The sequence below is a fragment of the Protopterus annectens genome, chromosome 10.part0 (assembly GCF_019279795.1).
Source record: "Protopterus annectens isolate FY-2018-M chromosome 10.part0, PAN1.0, whole genome shotgun sequence".
Taxonomy (NCBI): domain Eukaryota; kingdom Metazoa; phylum Chordata; order Ceratodontiformes; family Protopteridae; genus Protopterus; species Protopterus annectens.
In genome coordinates this window covers 381116671-381136412 of record NC_056744.1, presented here as the reverse complement: position 1 = coordinate 381136412, position 19742 = coordinate 381116671, and the positions used below count along the sequence as shown (strand labels likewise).

Here is a 19742-nt window from a genome sequence, read left to right as displayed (position 1 = left end):
ATCAAGGTTCCTTTTGAAGAGGGCCAAAGAGGCACTCTGCTTGACATGTATATGCATCTATTATACCAGAGTGTGGAATAGTATCAAAATGTCTTGGCCAGGTCAAGGTAGGCGGTGTGCACAGTCTTCCCCTCATCTATGGTGACTGTCTCAAAGAAGTCAACCAAATTTAACAGACACTACCTCCCTTTGACAAAACCAAACTGTGTCGGATCAAGTGTCTGGAGGTTGCCAATGTCCTTGTTAATGAGGTCCATGACGATCCGCTCCATGGCCTTGCAGACTAGGCTGGTTAGGCTGATTGGTCTATAATTTCCTGGATTGGTGGAGACTCCACCTTTGTGCAAAGGGATGACAGTAGCTGTTCTCCCCTCGGCTGGGATGAAGCCAGTATTCAGGCTTTGGTTGACTAGGGTGCCTAATGGTGCTGCAAGTTCCTGCCAGGGTTCATGTAGGATGCAACATGGGATGTTATCTGGTCCCATAGAGCCTGTATTTTTTGCTTTTGAGAGAGCAGTGATGACTTGCTCCCTAGAGATAAGGGGAGGGGGCAGGTACTGGGGATGTCCTGTTTTACTGATGGGGGGACAGAGGAGTGAAGTGTTCACTGAATATGTCTGCCAGCAGGTTGGCTATATCTGCAGGATTTGTGTATGTGGTGTCCTTGGCCACCAGTTCTGAGCAGATCTGGGTGCATCCCTTGAGATTGTGGACATTTGTGAAGAAAGCCTTATGAATGTCTTTAGTAGATGTGGCCAGTTTGGACTAAGTTTGCTTTGGAGGACTTCCCTAGTGATTTTATTTGCTTGTTCAGGCTAAGGAGAGATTGCTTCCAATTAGACACCTGCTCCTTCTTGGTCCTGGACAGCAATTGTTTTCCTTTTATTATAGAGTTTATTTATTGTAGATGTCCACCAGACAGGTTTACTCTTCCTTGAGGAGGAGGATTTTGTCCTGTGTGGTATTCCTGATTCCATGCAGCTACAGAAATACTCATATAGTGCTTTGATGCAAGTCTGGACATATCTGCCAGTTTCTGTGGAGGGGCAGGGGGCTGTGAAGCTGTTTACACCTTCCCTTAGGAGGTTGTAATCATCTTTGGAGAAGTTTTTTTTTTAGGGGAGGGGGGGGGGTCGGGGGAGATGGTGACTTCAAAGCGACTGCTTTGTGGTCAAATCTTACCAGGGATGATGACACTGTAGGGATGCTGCAGTGATTACCCATGTTGGATAATACCAAGTCCAAGATATTTGTACCTTTTGTGGGGGTGTCAACCAACTGGTCAAAGGAATCTGCTTTGACGAAATCAAGGAATCTCTGGGCATTTGTGTTTTGGCATGAGTATTTCTTCCAATCTATGGTTGGATAGTTAAAGTCGCCCAGGATTAGGGTAAATGGTTGAATGTTGATAGATTCAAAGAGGTCCAGATAGGTGGAGTGGGCATCTTGAGTCAGAGTGATATGAATAGGGGTCTTGTCAATTGTTAACTGCACCTGGAGCATTTCTTGTGCATCATACTATTTGACCAGCCTAGAGGTGTGTATGTCTTCTATATATATTGCAACTCCACCTCCTTTTGTTTTGCTGCCCACAGTTTGGGGTCTGAATGTATGATAGAATGAGTAACTTGGTATGGTTGGGGTGCTCTCTGCAGCTTTGAACTAGGTTTTTTTGACTACACAAATATTAGCTTCTTCCAGGGTTAAGAATGCTTGCAAGGAGTGCAGTTTCATGTTTAGACTCCTAGTGTTTAGCAGCATGACCTTTAATTTATGTTTTGATGAAATTTTCATGTTGGTAGTTTTGACCTCATGGCACTGCCTAAAAAAGGCACCATCAGGGAGGCAAGAGCCTTTGCCAGGAGCCTGAAGCCCAAGGGAAACAGATGCAGGCCATCTCTGGCAAAGCATCGTGGCTTGTCAATCATGTCATCCCAAGCTGTCAGGTACTGGATCCCCTTTGAATGACACCAGAAACTAAGCCAGTTGTTAAAGTCAATCATTTTCTGTTTGTATTAAGGCATCACTTTGGGTGACAGTAGAATGCTGCTTAAGGCTAAGGACATACCTGCCTGGGACACAAACTCAGCGAGCTCAACCACGTCTCTCTTCATATAGTTCTGGGAGGTATGTCCCAAGTCATTCACTCCAACATGGAGTATGACTGAGTCAGGACAGTACCTGTTGAGAGCCTTGAGTGCATTGGTGATGTGGCAGATTCTGGCACCCAACAACTAATTGCGACTTTCTCCTTATCTAGCCTGGTGAGGGGCGCACATCTGTGTGTCTCACAATGGAGTCTCCTATGACTAATATGTTGGCTTTATGTTTAGGCCTTAGTGGCTGTGAGACAGGTGTGTGGACTGGGTGTGGTTGGCAGTGAAGTTTGTGTGCATTTATGCCTTGGCGGTCTCTTTTGTTTGGGTATGCTTTTGTTGAGGGCCTCCGTATATGTGGGAGTGTGTTGTGTAGGTGTGGGTGGTGTTTGAGGTGTGGTGTTCATGTTGCTAACCTTCTCAGTGCCAGATATACTGATTTGTTGGGGAGAGAGCAATGACACAAGGTGCTTGATGGATTTGCATCTCTCACATATTGTGGTCCTAGGTGTTAGTAGTACAGGATTGTTCGTGTAGATGAGGGAGTTGCTACACTGTCTCAGGATGCCCATATTGACCAGACTGGCAGGCGAATGTGTAGGAAAAACTGTCCATTCATATTTGTCACAAACTGAAAGAGCTAAGAGGGTAAAGGGAGGAAGGTCTACGAGTAGTACTACTAGATGATAACACAAGTGCTACTAAGGGAAAACTTATAGCTGGAATTCCTCAAAAAGGGTTTAAACCCATGCAGCTGAAGCTCTGGATGTTTCAGACCTATATTTAGTCTGTGCTACTCAATTTTAAGGTTAAGAACTCTGCAAGAAAAAACATACAATGGTTCATAGGTTCATAGATTAGTACTAAGTTAACTGCCCTTGCGAGCCATTTTAAGCCTAGCCAATTATCCCTCATGAGATTCAAACCCTGCACCTTGTGTTTGTATGGCAAACACCTTAACCATTAGGCCACCCCTCCCAACCCCCTTTTTTTCACTCCCCCAAAATAGGGGCTTTTATTTTTTTCCTGGACTGAATTATGCCATAAGCTCGTAAGGTATTGGCTCCAGTAGCTCTGGTTCTCTACCCTTGGTCGAGACAAAGTGTGCAGCTTTTGGTGGAGCAGGCTGACGTTTGAGTTCAAAGAAAACACCAGATTTCTTTGCTTATGCTTTCTCTCTCTCATTCTCTTTTACATGCTCCAGGAAACTGTGCCTGCTCTTTGAGTGTTTAATATGCTCAATTCACACAATCCTTTTAGCAAGAATCTTGCCTTTGATCTGTTTGTTCACTATAATGCCTACCGCATATTGCGTAACATTGTAAACTTTTCCCGTCATTCCATGGTAGCATTTGTGAGGCATGCCTTTTTGGATAGTGCCCACACCCTTGATGGCAACAATGTCTCCCTTCATGTAAATGCGCATGTAGGTAGACAGAGGAACAACTCCATGTTTGCAAAACGGCCTCGCAAACATTTACCTTGTTCCTCTTCTCTTACCCTTGGTGTTAGTCATTTTACCCCCTCAATTTATTCAAACTATAAAAGTTTAAAATCAGACCCAATGAAGCACAGATTAATCACTTATAGGCAAAAGAATATAACTCGCAGTATGAAAAAATAGTTAACAGCAACAAAATGCAGTTAAACAGTAATGAATTGCAGTAGATAGCAATGAAATATAGTTAAATCAGTAGATTGCTTTGAAACAGTAGCTCATAAATCACAGCAGTAATAAAGCAGCGATTCAGTAGAATACTATCATCCATTTAGTGAGGCGACCAACAAGCAGTAATAAATACAGCAGACTAAATGCAGTTGAACCCATAAGCAGAAGCAGCGAAGAAGAAAGGTATATTTTTTAAACATTAGAATGAGCTGATGTAATGTGACTGGGGGGGGGGGGGGGTGTGTCCAGTATGAACTTTATACAAGAGGTGGGTAAAGTCAAAGCCACTAAGAATTAAGACCACCACGACAGCTAGCCGTGTGGGTGGGACAAAAAACAGTTGCAGAGATTACACAGGTATACAGTAAAACAGAAGTGCAAAAACAGTTGAAAATAAGAGCTTTCTTTTTCCAGTATCACAGCAGAACACTGTAGCTTTGAACAGTTTGAGCAAGTAGAATTGGTTTAAAACACTGGCTATTAAAGGCAGAGAAACAGAAACCAGCCCAATAAAAAATAAGTGTTGTAGGAATGCTTTTAGCTAGATCAAACTAGACGGATTCTTTCTGCCACAAAGAAAACAGCCAAGCCTCTCTAGACAAAAGATTTCACTACAAGCTCAAAAGGTCACAAACAGTAACAGATATTCAGCTCTAACAGACAAAAAAAGAAGACAAACAGTAGCAGAGATTACACAGATATACAGTAAAACAGAAGTGCAGACATTCCTGGCATAACAGACTGTCCTCTGTTTCCAGGGGATTCCTGCTTTCTTTATGGAACCTCCCAGCTACTGCTTTTTAAACATCTGCTTACCAGCAGCTTGCTTGGATAATTTATTTTGCTTTTTAAAGAAACTTCTAGTGTGAGAATGGATTCCCTTGGTAAACTTGGGGGATGAGGGCTGAACAATGTGAGATGCCCCTTGACTCAGCTTCTGTCTCTCATCAGTTTCTAGATGACTTCTGCAGTAGAATGTCCAAAAACTAGGTCTCTTATCTATGAGGAAATTCAAAATTTCATTTTGACAACCAGTGTGGGAGGTTTTGATAACAAGGTCAAGAAAACTTCCTGATAGAGGCAACACCAGTTGGCTTCATCTTCCCATTTCAAATAAAGGGTAGTCACTTGAGACACAGAAGAGACAAAGTAAAACAAAGCAGATTTCTCTGCATGAGAGGAAACAGAAGCCAAAATATTCATTTTACTCTCTAAGCTTGACACTTGAGAATTCTAAAAACAAGAATATACTTTTTTTCCCTCAAAGTTATCCAAAGCTTTCCCATCTTTGTCAGGAGGAGAAGGATTTGTATTAACCAAAATGTTTAGCAGCAGCTGGATTCACTAAAGCAATATCTGCTGGGTCAGATCAGGAACGGCACTATAACAACTTAAAAGCAGATAAGTTATATAAAATGCCTCTGTCTTAAGGGGCAACAGGCTGACTTGTCAGGAAAATTGCAAGCTGTGACAAAAACATCCTCCAAAGCACACAGGAAAGTAGGATTAGAAGTAGGTTCTGAGAATTACTTAGAAAGTATTATGACTCGTTACAACTGGGACTGAGAAACCTTTATGACTCGTTATAACTGGGACTGACAAACCTTTATGTTTTGTTACAACTGGGACTGACAAATGATCACTGTTTTATCACCAAAACAATTTATTAATTCTGGAAACAGTTTCAGAGAAAGGAATCCTTCAAAGGGATTGACAGTCCGAATCAGAAATTTGTACAGATAACACAATCCGACCTTTCACAGTCATTTTGACGTTTAATTTCTCGAATCTCTTCAAAAAATGAAGAATCCCCTTTTATTTTACCAGAAACCACCATACAAGAAGGGTCAACAATCTGCACTAAACCCTGAGCTTGGCCCAATAAATTACTCCTGCCCATTGTCACTGACACAAAAATAAACATATGCTTCAGTTTTTATTTCTTTTTGACAGGAATTCTGAAGAAAAACCCAGAATTTCCAGCAATAACCTCCCTATGGACGGACACAACTTTCAGGCCAGACAGTCACATTCTTTGCTTCTTTCCCCAGAACTGATAAGAGCGTCTCTTGCCAGCAAAGGGCACACCAGGATCTGCATATAAAATGTCTAACCCCTGGGTCCATGGAGGCTGCAAGGACTACACCAGTAGGACCCAAGAAAAGAGGAGTGGTCAAAGGAACCAGCTTTGGCCACAGCAGAACCACACACCTGCTGCTGAGGTAGTTTAGAAACCTGCTGTGGTGGCAAAGACTAAAAGACTATTTAACAATTTTCTTCTTTTTTTGCTGGAAGAACCAAGGAACCAGTAGGCTATTCCATGGTTAAGTTGAAAGAGGTGCCAGATTTTCAGGGATACAAACCTGCAATAGTCACTAAAACAGACAAGTAGTGATTAATACATGGGGGGGGGGGTCACCTTATATACAACCTGGCCGCCAAAAGTAAGACAAATTTCACCACAGGAAAAGTACAACCTTTCACTTCAAAATGTAAAACGCTCCCATTTAACTTAGTATAAAATTTAAGTTTTGAACAAAAACATATTTAACAAAGTATAATGTACTCACCATAACGTTCCATCTGAGTAGTTACACTTCATTTTTCCGCAACCTGTGGGTATTCCGATCCATATCGGATCTGAGCCGGTAACTTTACAAGCATCTGCTCCAAGCTCCTCCTCCTTACCCATAACCCATCACCATCTCCTACCTTCCCTCAGATCAAGTTTGCTGCAACTCAAACCAATCAGCAACTCAACTTAGCATAAACCATATATGAAAAAACTCATGAGCAGGTTCGGGGGGAGGAGGGTGGGAAGGTTGCAGAAAAATGAAGTGTAACTACTCAGACGGAACGTTATGGTGAGTACATAACTTCTTTATCTGAAGTAGTTAACTTCATTTTATCTGTAATCTGTGGGACACAGTCGCCAGCTACTCAAACTCCAGGGAGGCCTTCATGGAAGGATATTCCTGAGCACTGCAGAGCCAAAGGATGCTCTCCCTCTGGAGATCAAATCCAACTTATAATGAGAAATGAAGGTATGTGACTTTGCCCAAGTTGCTGCCGCACAAATGTCGTCCAATGAGACCCTAGACCAAAAGGCAGCTGAAGTTGCCATAGATCTGGTAGAATGAGCTTTAACAGGACCAGGCGGGGACAAACCTTTATCTTTGTAAATTTGCAAAATACATAAGCTAAGGAAACCTTGGAGATAGCTTTCCTTAAGGACTTAGAAAAGGACACAAATAACTGGTCAGACGTACGGAAGGACTTTGTTGTGTGTAAATAAAAATGGAGCCACCTATGAACATCTAGCAAATTCAGTTTATATTCACCCTTGTTCTGAAAATTTGGAAGGAAAACAGGCAGGTTTAATCGTTTGGTTTGATTCAGAAGCCACTTTTGGTAAGAAAGAAGGGTTTGTACGGAAAGAAACCCTGTCCTTATGGAAGATCAAATAAGGGGGCACGGCAGACAAAGCCTGAAGCTCAGAAACCCTTCTAGCCGACGTAATGGCCACTAGGAAGGCGGTCTTCCATGATAAGAAGTTCAAATTCCCCCAATTCCCACACACCACCACTACATATTTATAGGTGTTTTACCACACCTCTGTTACAATATCCAATCAGCTTCCACCTACATACTCTCACCTCCCTGTTTTCACATCCTATCAGCTTGTATCTACCATATTTTCTCCTCCCACCCTATTATCTCTAAGTGACCATCAGATCCTATCCTGTTGTGTCAAATTAACAAGATCCATATTACAATACTCCTCCTTTCATAACATTGCATTACTCTCTACTACCCATTCTACTGGCCATCTACACACTCACCTTGTATGAAAGCCAGCTGCTTATTGATTATCAGTACCCAAAAGGCCACACCACTGCCCCAACTGAAAAGCACCCCACCCTCAGCCATACTAATAACAATGGGACCAACTCATCACCTTTTTTACTCTTTCTGCCTACTAACACCAGGCACTTTAGTTCTAGAGCTAGACAATATTACAAACTTTTAAACAAACTCGTAAAGCATATCACTAAGTATAGTCCTAGCCTTCTATTTGGTACCCTGGCCCATCCACTTCTGATACATACACCCCCTCTACCTATAACCAAAACCACAAAACTAAAATTAGTAGACCAACCAACTCTCGCCTGACCTGTTATCTCAATATTAGGAGCATCAATAACAAGGTGCATGACCAGCATGCACTCCTGGCTGTCCACTCCCCTGAGATTCTCTGTCCATCTGAGACCTGGTTAAAACCTAACGCAACTTACAATGAAGTGTTACCACCTGGGCATAACATACTCAGGCTGGATTGTGTTTCCAGGAAAAGGGGGGGGGGTAGCTATATTCTACAAATCTGAGTTGAATGTAAACTTAGATGTCATTCAACCACCTCAAATTAGTAACTCCGAAATTCTTGCCACTAAATTGCAACTTAACAAAACTAAATGCATCAACATCATCTGTATGTATATTCCCTCTGGCAATAATATAACCTCACTTGAAGACAGCCTACACTGGCTATCATGTCATTACCCACAAGACACCCTATTACTTGGGAAACTAACAGACTGGGCACCTGTTCTTCAGATTAATAGTAACCCTCAACTGTACACTGCTGGTACCCTCCCTGATGACCTAAGTGACCACCTTCTCACTTACATAGTTCCCAACAAAAAGCCATCAATCCTCAACAACCCTTACTCAGAAAAGTCAGAAACAAGAAAGACTTTGACCCTGCCAAATTCCAAATGGAATTTAACTCCTGCAACTGGTCTAGGTTAAAACACCTCCCCTTAGAAGAAATAGCTGCATGTTTCAACAACAAATTTCTCGAAATCCTTGACTTGCATGCACCAGCCTGCTCAAAGCGAACAAAGGCAAAAACTGCACCTTGGCGGTCAAAAGAATCCAGACTAAAAATTACCAATAGAAACAAAATATGGGCTCTATGGCACTCCACTAAAAACCCACATAATCATCTTAAATACCAGGCAAGCTAGGAACGAAACTAAAAAATCCATTTTACAAGATAAAAAACATTATTAATGTAATCTACAGACAGCAAACCAGAATAACCCACAGAAGTTCTGGGTCTGTCTAAATGATCTTCATCGTGGAAAAACGTCTACCCCTATCCTCGCCTCTACCAGTGATAAATTACATGAAGTTATTTCGGACAGTTTTAACCATTTCTTCACAGAGACTATCCAAGCCCTAGCTAGCCAATTACCTCCCAGCTCCCCTGCCCCAGATAGTCTCACTCCTATAAACCTACCCTCGTTCAGCTTTCAACCAGTGTCCACATCACTTATCTGTACGTTGATCAAAAAATTAAAACCCACCACCCTCTCCGCTGACCAACTCCCTGTCGAGTACCTTCAAAAATCAGCGGAGACCATTGCCTACCCAGTTTCCATACTAATGAATCATACCATAGCAGAGGCTATAATTCCCACCATCTGGAAAACATCCTACGTAATCCCACTACATAAAGGAGGTTCCTCCACTGAATTCTCCAACTACAGACAAATAGCTACACTTTCCCCACTAGCTAAGGTTATGGAAAAATGTATACACAAACAGCTCATGCACCACTTTTCAAAACCAACTCATGGCCGATACCAAACACGGCTTCCATCCCAACCACAACACAACCTCAGCCCTACTAGCATTTACCAATACCATAAATAATAATTGAAAAAAATAACCGTATATCTTCAGCCCTCTTCTTGGATCTTACCAAGGCAGTCAATGGTGGATCACCAAATGTCGATTCACACCCTGCAATCATTCTGTCTAAATTCTAAGGCCATTCAATGGTTCAAATCCTACCTCAATGGAAGGTAGCAGGCTGTTCTCTGGCAGAGCAACCTCTCTAACCTATTACCTAACACCCTTGGAGTACCGCAAGGCTCCATATTAGGGCCCCTACTGTTTTCTGTCTTTATCAACAACTTGTATGCAGTCATCCCTAATGTTAGCTGTATCCAATACGCTGATGACTCCACCCTAACTTGCTCAGCTGCATCTCCCTCAGACTTGAGGTCAGCTACCCAGTCCACCTTTAATACCATAGAAAACTGGCTCTCCAACCGTCGATTGTTGCTAAATCCACAAAAAACTAAAATGCTGTTATTTTCACCAACACAAAAGTCAGCTGCTTTTACCTTCACCATAAATGCAAAAGATGGCACAATAATCACCACGACCCTGCCACTAAACTACTGGGAGTCATTATTGATAATAACCTAAAATTTGACCTTCTTGTCAACCAAACAATCAAGACCATCAATAAAAAACTTGGGTCACTGTACAGAACAAAAGCCTTCCTAATCCCTTCAGCTAAGATTGCCATAGCTCGCCCTCACCTGCTTTCAACACTAATATATGCTTCCCCCCTTCTCTCTAATCTAAACAAGACTGTACTCAATAGACTGTCAACCTGTTACAATCACATTGCCAGGTTTGCCACTGGCCTACCCTTTAGAACACACCACTGCATCAACCTTAAACAGCTTGGGTGGCTTGAACTTCCCAGTCTAATCCAATATAACATACTGATTATGGCTAACAAAATCCTTTATAATCCAGATAATACACCTGTACTTAAAAAATAGTATCACCCCCTATAACAATCAAAGACTGCTTCGATCGTTGAATAGAAGTAAACGATGCAGCTGGTTATTCAGTCTTTGCAAACTCTGCAGGCAGAGCCTGGAACCTAATTCCGGCAGACTTTGCTCTCCTCCTTACGCCAATTTAAAACTAAACTCAAACACTTTGCACTAAACTGGCCTTGCCACTGTAAAAGCCTGGCTAACTCATCAAGAATGTGAATACAACTAATCTAATTACTGCATAATTTTTTTCTCCTGACTGTTACCAGGGGATCTGATTACTGTATACATTTTTTCCCCTGACAGTTACCAGGGGTAACTCACACTTGTGAAATTGTATATTCCTGTCTACTTAAGTAATCTTTGTAAATACCTATCTGTAACATTCTTTCTATATTAAGTGTAATATGCTTTCGTTGTTTTTAATACATCTGTTTATCTTGGAGCTTTTCTTCCCGGGCCTACGCTGAAAATGGACATGAATCCAGTCTGACTATCCCGGTCAACAAACGTAAAATAAAAATAAAAAATAAAATAAAATCCACTGATGCTGCAGGTTCAAAGGGGGGAGCAACTAAAGCCTGGAGAACAAAAGTAAGGTCCCAAGGAGGGAGAGAGTCCTTAATTGGAGGATGCAAAAGAAAGGTGTCTTTAAAGAAAAGCCTTACACAGTCTAGAAGAGGATAGGGCATTCATATTTTCACCAACTGGAAATTTGAAATAGCTGCCAGTTGTACTTTCACCGTGGAGGAGCTAGCCTCTTGCTGAAAAATGCTGGCTAAGAAATCCAACACTGCAGAGACAGGGGCTGTAAAAGGATCCACGTTTCTCTGAGAAGCACATATAGAGAATAGTTTCCATTTACTGCGGTAAATCTACCTGGTGGAAACCTTATGAGATACCACCAGAATAGTTTCTCTGAGAAGCCCATATAGAGAATCGTTTCCATTTACTGCGGTAAATCTACCTAGTGGAAACCTTATGAGATACCACCAGAATAGTTTTCACTGAAGACAAAAGGCCGGGAGCCCTGGCAATCAAGGGAACTGGAGCAACCAAGCTGTCACAGCTTGAGGCTGTCCAGGTTGGGTGGACAGGTGCCAGAGGGATGAGAAATGAGATCTGGGCAGGGATCCAGAATCCAAGGAGAAGCTAGAACATGAGACCAGAGGAAGGGGAACCACACCTGACGAGGCCAGAATGGGGCGATACGGATCACTTTGCACCACAGTCGGCAAGCTTTCTGAAGAAACTTCAGAATGAGTGGTAACGGGGGATAAGCGTACAGTAACCAGAGGGGCGAAGCATGGACTAGAGCGTCTCTGGGGGGATCCCCTGGTGAGGGAATCAGAGTGAAGAACTCGTTGCACTTCGCGTTGGAAGGAGATGCGAAGAGATCGCAGCAAGGCTGTCCCCATGCAAGGAATATCTCCTCCGCTATCGACTGTTTCAGAGACAACTCGTATGACATTAGAATAGCCCGACTCAATCTGTCTATTAAAATGCTGGAGCGTCCCAGGATGCGAGTTGCAATCAGAAACCGACTTGGTGGAAAATCGCCCACTCCCATACTCTCATGGCCTCGTGACACAGAGGGTAAGATCTGGTTCCTCCCGGTTTGTTGATGTACCAGACAACAGACATATTGTCTGACTGAATTGCAATAGTCCCCAGAAGAACAACAGTGTGGAAGGCTTGCAACACTAAAAACACTGCTCATCTCCAGAACACTGATGTGCAAACTGGTCTCGATCTGGAACCATGTGCCTTGGACCGTCCTCCCCCAGATAATGCCCCCCCACCCGAGCTGGGAGGCATCCACGGTCACTGTGGCTTAGGCTGTGGGTAAAATAAATGGGCGTCCCACTGCAATCTCCGGGGACTGGAGCCACCAGAGGAGTGACGCCCTGCAGACTTTGCTGATTTTAAATTGGATATTCCATGGTGGATCTAGCCAAGACCACTGTACAGCTAGTGTCCACTGCAAAACCAGGATGTGAAGACGTGCACAGGGGAGGATAGAGATTGCTGCAGCCATAGAGCCCAGGGCTCTGAGAACGTCGCCCGCCTTCTGTAACCTGGGGCCAAAAATTATTGACACATGAGCCCATAGACTCTGGACCCTGTCTGGAGTTGGAAAAACGTTCAGTCGAATGGTGTCCAGCCATGCCCCTATAAAGTCCAAGATCTGTACTGGGTCCAACAGGGACTTGGAAACATTGATAGTGATCCCTAGCAGGTCTGCAAGATGAACGAAGGAGTCTCTGGCTTGGCAAAGAAGACGCATGGTGGAAGCAGCAAGGAGACAATCGTCTAGGTAAGGGAATACCTGAATCCCCTGAAGCCTCAGGTGAGATGCTACGACTGCCATAACCTTGGTAAACACCCTGGGGGCTGTGGTGGTAAGCTTCCTGGAGGTCTATCGAGCACATCCAGTCGCATTCTCGAAGATAAGGTAGAATAGACTGCAGGTTGACCATCCGGAATTTCTATTTCTGTCTGGTGACAGCCAGGTTCAAGGTTGACAGGTCCAAAATGGGTCTGAGGTCCCCTGTCTTTTTTGGCACTAAAAAGAATCTGGAGTAAGCGCCTGACCCAGACTGATTGGGGGGGGGGGGTACAGTTCGATGGCTCGTTTGTGAAGCAGCTTGGAAATCTCTAGTGCTGCCGTCTCCCTTTGAGCAGGGGGGGTATAGTTCGATGGCTCGTTTGTGAAGCAGCTTGGAAATCTCTAGCGCTGCCATCTCCCTTTGAGCAGGTGGGACATCTGGGAGGCGCTTTGGTTAGATAGAAGGGGCAACAAACGGGATGGTGTAGCCTCTGGATATTATTTAAAAGCACCCAACTATCTGCAGTTATGGACTCCCACGCCACTGGGTGCAATGATAATCTTCCCCCGACTGCCTCCAGAGTAGGACAGGCGGGCAACCTCTCAGGGCTGCTGCATGGGCCTGTCCGAGAAATGCTCCCTAGACCCAAAGTTTCTCGGATCCCTTCTGCCTCTGAGACGGCATCCGTCATGTCCCCCACTGCCTCTAGGGGACGAGTTTGTCCAAAGAGTCCCGGGAAAACTGTGATTTCCAGAACCACATTTTCTTTTGCCCTCTCAGATTCCTGGAAAAGGATCTTTGAGGAGTAGAGAAGCGGATTCCGATGGCAGACAAGGTCTTCCAGTCTTTTTCACTCTGGACAAGGATGTCACGTACAGTCTTCACAAAAAGAGAAGAACCATCGAAGGGAGCATTCATGAAAGATGCCTTGAAGGGGTCCGCAAATTGACACAGTCTGAGCCAAGCATATCTCCTAATAGCTATGCCGGTCCCAGCCGCCCTAGCTGCTCTTTCCTTAGCATGGGAAAGGAGGAGCACGGACGTGTTAGATACTGACTTCTTCAGAGTCAACATTTTCGGAGAACAGACGCTTGTCCTCATGTGACAAATACTCTGGGGGGGGCGACTCAGCTAACTCTTTGACTAGGTCTCACTGCAGTCGTACAACGTGTGCCAAATAGTTCAGCGCTCAGATGGAAAATGTTGCTGAAGAACATACTTGCTTGCCAAATCTATCCACTGTTCTGGACTCCTTGTCCAGAGTGTGGACCGAGGAACTTTCCTGAGCCAGTACCCTCTTAGTGGTGGCTGCAACCACCATAGCATCCATGGGGATCCCTTGTACCATGCCTGTCTGTCAGAGGGTGGAGAAAGGATCTTGTCCGGGCATTTAGGTATTGGCTTTATGGTGTCAGGCTCCTTCCATGCCCACGTGGTGATAAGATCCACCAAGGGATCCACTGGCGGGGACACCCAGGACGTAGATGGGCCCGTGCCAAAAGCCTCCAGGAACATAAATTCATCCGTAGGTTTTGGGGCTGACCAACTTCCCCTCTGGCGGAGGATCTCCAGGAGGTCTCCAAAGGAGACATTCTCAGGAGGTGACCTGGGGGAACCTTCTCCATCTAAATCAGTGTCGTCTGGCAAGGTCTCAGGGGAGTCCAGGTGCCTCCTTTTCCATGTGTGCTTACGAGGACCCTCTTCAGTGGGACTCTCTGAAAAGGACTAGTGAGCCGTGGGGGGGGGGGGGGTTCCTCCAGCACGAGCTGAAGGGAGTCGTAATCAAATCCGAGGGAGTCTGGGTGGAATCCAAGGAAATAGGCTGGGATCTTTATCCTTGGGAGAGAACCCTCTCCACCACATCGAATGCCGATGGAGAGTGCACCCAACAAGGAGGAAGCTCTCCCCGGGTCCGCCGTGAGGATAGGGGCAGAGGCTAAGGTAGCCAGAGCTCAGAAGGAATGGCTTGGATCTGACAAAGTCGGAGCCGAAGACACCTCCATCCCCTTGGGTCCGACTCCCCGTTCTTGGCTGTGAGAGCTGCTTGGAAATGAACTGGTCAGATCAGAGGAACTCAAGGTAATCGCTGCAGTGGAGGTTGGAGGAACCATCGGCGCTGAATCCCCAGCTCCAAAGATCCTCAGATCCATAAACCCAGAAACCACAGGCCGGATCGGGGAAGGAGAAACTGGATGAAAGAAGGGCATGAAGGTCCCCCCTCCGGAGCCTGGCAAGAGTCCCGTCTGGATCTGGGTCCGAATAAATCACATCATCCTGTCCATAGCCATTTCAGACAGACTCAGAGTTGAGCGCGAGGAAGCGGCCGACTCAGTTCTGGCTGGTTGCTGAAAAGATCTGGAGGAAGGCCTCTGCTCCCAAGGCTCCGTCAGCTCCAGGGAGAATCTGGGGTAGTGCAGCCAAGGAGACACAGGTCTCAATACATTGGAAGGCGGGCTAGGGAAGGACTCCCTATCTGGAGACAGTTTCCGGAGCCTATCCCCTTTCTTTTCTCCGTCTCTCCTGTCTTTATCTTTCCTCTTGTCTCTCCCTTTGGCATCCCCTTCAGCAGGTTTAGTGCGAGTCCCAGCCTGGGGGGGGGGGGGGGGGCTGGGGGTTGAGCGAGAGTTACAGAAGCCAAGACTGAGGAGTCCAACGTGGAAGCAGAGAGCAGGCCTTTAGCCACCTGTTTGACCTTCCTATCCATTAGGGCCCTCGGATTAAATCCAGCGCACACACTGCACTGGGCGGATAGATGGGGAACACCCAGGAAAACAACACAGAGTGTGACCATCCGCCAGAGAAAGCGTATGGCTACATTTTGCTCATTTTTTTAATGTAGGTTTAGGCTGATCAGACATTTTACACACAGACACTGCCACACCGGACAATGTACACACACACACACATCGCCACACCTACAAAACTCCAACACACTAAGACCATGCACACCTATAGGGAAGGGAAGGGCCTACACTATAACTACCTCACGAAACTAAACTTTTTTTTTTTAAACCGACGAACAAGCGTTTAGGGGTAGGAATGGGAACTACCTGAGAAAACTCTCACTACACACAAAAAAATTACCAAAAGGCATTTACAACAACCCATTCCACCTCCTGTACCACCAGCAGAAACCATGATCAGTCATCGCACTACTTATCTCTAGGACTGTAGTTTGTGTGTGCAGTGTGCCCATTCCACCTCCTGTACCACCAGCAGAAACCATGATCTGTCATCACACTACTTATCTCTATGACTGTAGTTTGTGTGTGCAGTGTGCCCATTCCACCTCCTGTACCACCAGCAGAAACCATGATCCGTCATCGCACTACTTTTGTCGGATGGCTGCAAACTAAGAATGCCAAGGAAGGGGAAGCCCGACACTCAATGGAAGCATTTACACCTACCCAGTTAAACAAACGTATTTAACAGACTATCTATAGCTACTAGTTTCCTTCAATGCTTCTAACTTTCCTACATTTGTAACACGAGCCACATCATTTTAATTTACTAATTTTTAACATGGACCCTTTTCAGTTACAAGGGCAAAGGTAAATGCAATATACACACACGTGCACACACAATTATATTTATTATACACAGACACACAATTACATTATTACTGACTGAAAATGTAAATGACCGACACTCAAATGAGAGACAAAAACAGCACAAATAACTGACATGCAATGAGCTAATCCCACAATAATGACAACTTCTCTCCTGCTGTCAGTAAACTCCAGCACCAAACTCAGATCAGGCATCATATGAATACTGGTACTGATAGGGAAAGGGTTTTTAGCAATGTAATGTGCAGGGTAAGCTTACTACACACAAGTAAGGGGCGGGGGGGGGGACAGCAGCCAATCAACCAGCATTTTTTGGGAGGTAGCAGGAAATTGTTAGCACCCGAAAATAATAATAATAAAAAGAGAAAAAAAGACAGAAGTAAGCAGACTCCACATAGACAAGTCAAGACTGAACCACAGACCTTGGTGGCTGTGATGCAAGAGTTTTTCTCCACAGAGTTATTATACTAACCCTTATGTGAACATTTATCCTGATACAGTTCGACTTTTACTGAACAAAAGTGGTAATCTAGGAGAACCAAAGCCAAATATGATGGTTAAATAACAAAACAGCAACTGAAAGATGTCTGAACATGCATAATTATATGTAGAACCCACAGGGTTGACCAAATTTTCACTTTTACATCCTAATCCAAACAGCTGGAGAACTAACAGCAGGGGACAATTATGTAATACAATATGAGTAATGGTAACGAACTACAACAATCTGTTTGCCTTTGCCCTAGAAAACTAGAAATAAAGTATATTGCAAAAAAATTTAAGTCTGCACAAGAGGAAGTTTCTAGATGTACAGCCAGAATAACTTAATTAAATAAAATTAAATAAATAAATAAATAAATAAATAAATAAATAACGGACAACTCAGAACTGCTTGCCAGTGCAGGAAGTTTGTTAATCGTTTTTACTTTTCAAACTAGAATTAGAAAAAGACTAAGCCATAGTTTAATGTTCCTGCTTCAGTGTTTTAATGTCAAAAATGCACATGACCGGAGGCCAATATGAACAGCATAACTGCTCTGAACACACGCAGCTAAGAAAACATGCAGTGCATTTAACAAGTCTCTGGAAAAAAAAGTCTAAAAGGCACAACAGTGGGTACTAAGAGACAAGAGTACTTAAAACTGGAATGAAACCCATAACCACACTTACATTTTTACTGCTTGACCTTTGTGGATAACAAGTATATTTTCACAACTTAATTCAAGGGTTACTGACAGCAAAGCATTCTTTTCAAGATGCACTGCTACTATTTTTCATAAATGAAATGGCTAGAAGGGGATTACTCCACCATGGAATTAGACTACAAATCACTATTAACAATCTTACAGCACGCCAAACTACAAGAAAAGAGTTGTACTTTGCAACTGTACTGCTTGCAGAATATGAAGTGACCAGAAAACCTGGTGCACTTCTGTTTTACTACTGGAAGGGTATAGAATACTCAACATAATCCATTCATATACTTTGTTAAATTATCCACATTATTATTGTGTGCAAACTTAACTGCAATTTACCACTGCAAGTTCATTTAAAAACAGAGAAAAATGCTATTCAAAGTTAAATGGGTCCTTCATATCAGCCTGAGGCACCAGTTTAGCCTTGTTAAATTAAAAGCTCTGTAGATTCTTCAAAAATGTCAGCCCTGTAATAAACCCTCATGAGTCTCTAAGCCAGGAATGACACTGATGACTAACAAAGTGTGAGGCAGCTAGCCCCCCAGTCTAGGGGTCCGAGGTCCGAACAATCATTCAGTTGTGCTGCCGTGCCTCTCCCACCCTATTTAAATCTACCAGAAAAAAAACACCCATTGAACAGTGTATGGCACAAGGGAAAAGGTATCAGGTTTATGCTACTGTCTGGTCCCGGTCCTTTTTAACATTAACACAGTGTGTATCACAGAAATAAAGGGCACTCTGTAGTAAGTGGAATGTGGCATGCAAATGCTCAACACACTGCAGGAAACGTGAGGCACTGTGTATTCATTCCATAGCATAATATACGGCAGAAATACAGAAGAGCAAAAATAAGGGGGGATGTCAAACACAGTCAAAGCAAAGCGAACTGCTGACTTTCTTTGTGTGTTAACTCATGCTACCAAGCTACTAGTAGTATGTAATGTTAATCATTTCATGAGGGGTACAACCACACATCAAGCTCTTCCTACAGTTTACTTAGCTGTAGTCAGTTCCAAGTTTTCAAACGCTAACCAGTAATACCAGAACGTCATTTGGTTGCATCTTGCTATATTTTATCAGTCAGAGTAAAGACAGTCAAGCACCTTAGCCTACTGATACTAAGGAAGAAATACATCAAGTGGTTATTCTGCCCACGTTACCACCCATTAGCGACTTCACCTGGCATAGTACCCTTTGGTTTATGTAGAAATCTGAATAGAATTCATATACATGGAAGGTCACATAACCACATAACTTTTTTGGGGGCTACATTCCTATTAAAAAATGTTCCCTTCAAAATAAATTAGCAAACATCCATTGGGATTCAAGCATTTGCTGGCATGAAAAACGCACATTAAGATTCAGAGTCAAGCCCTTGCTGGGAGGCAAGAGACAAACTGCAATGACATGTGGATCTGCTGGACTCTACAGGACATGAATAAATGTGTTCTGATGCTCAAAGGGGGTAAAACTCAGTGATACACTTGGGAGGAATTTCTCACAGAAGGTAACAACTTTAGGTTACGTTACAGTACACCAACTGAGATACGATAGGAGACAGGAGACTGAAACAGGTCAGTATAAGCCATTTAGACAAACTCTGTATCCAAACAGCACTCAAAGAATGTGCTAACATCTATTAATTATAATATGCTACATACCTAACAAAATACGAGACCGATACAGATTAAATGCCATGTTCTCTTCATATGACAGGATCAGTAACATCTATTAATTATAATATGCTACATACCTAACAAAATACGAGACAGATACAGATTAAATGCCATGTTCTCTTGCTGCTTTACAGATAACAGACAACACACTGCCTTTACATTATGTACAAAACTGAATTATAAAATTAATTTCATAGTATGACTAGTCTGCTCCAGTACATATCAATAAAGTGCATTATATTTCAATTCAAGAGGTAATAAACAATGATACCTTTCAGGAAGTCAGCACTGGGGTGTCACTCAGACATTTTAATGTAAAGGTTAATAGGATCCTTGTGCCATGTGGTAAATTAAAACTGAAGTCCTGCACCACATTCAGTCCAGCTCCATCTGTCAAACCATTCCTGTTAAATTATTCAATCTACACCTCAAAACAGAAAGGTGCATGTGTCCCCAACATGCAGAGGGAGCAATGATTAATATCAGTCTCACACACATTTATGGACTTTTATTACATATCTAAAGAACTTTTACTATTCCGATAAAAAAGTGAATGCAGCAA

The 19742-nt window shown here is 43.5% G+C and overlaps 1 protein-coding gene and 1 pseudogene across 2 annotated transcripts in view; both read right to left on the bottom strand.

Annotated features, from left to right (window-relative positions):
* The window catches only part of TSEN15 (tRNA splicing endonuclease subunit 15), a 148589-nt gene that overhangs the window by 43183 nt on the left and 85664 nt on the right, over nucleotides 1-19742 (bottom strand). The gene's annotated exons all lie outside the window — the stretch shown is intronic.
* On the bottom strand, nucleotides 3103-3612 carry LOC122813150 (annotated as a pseudogene).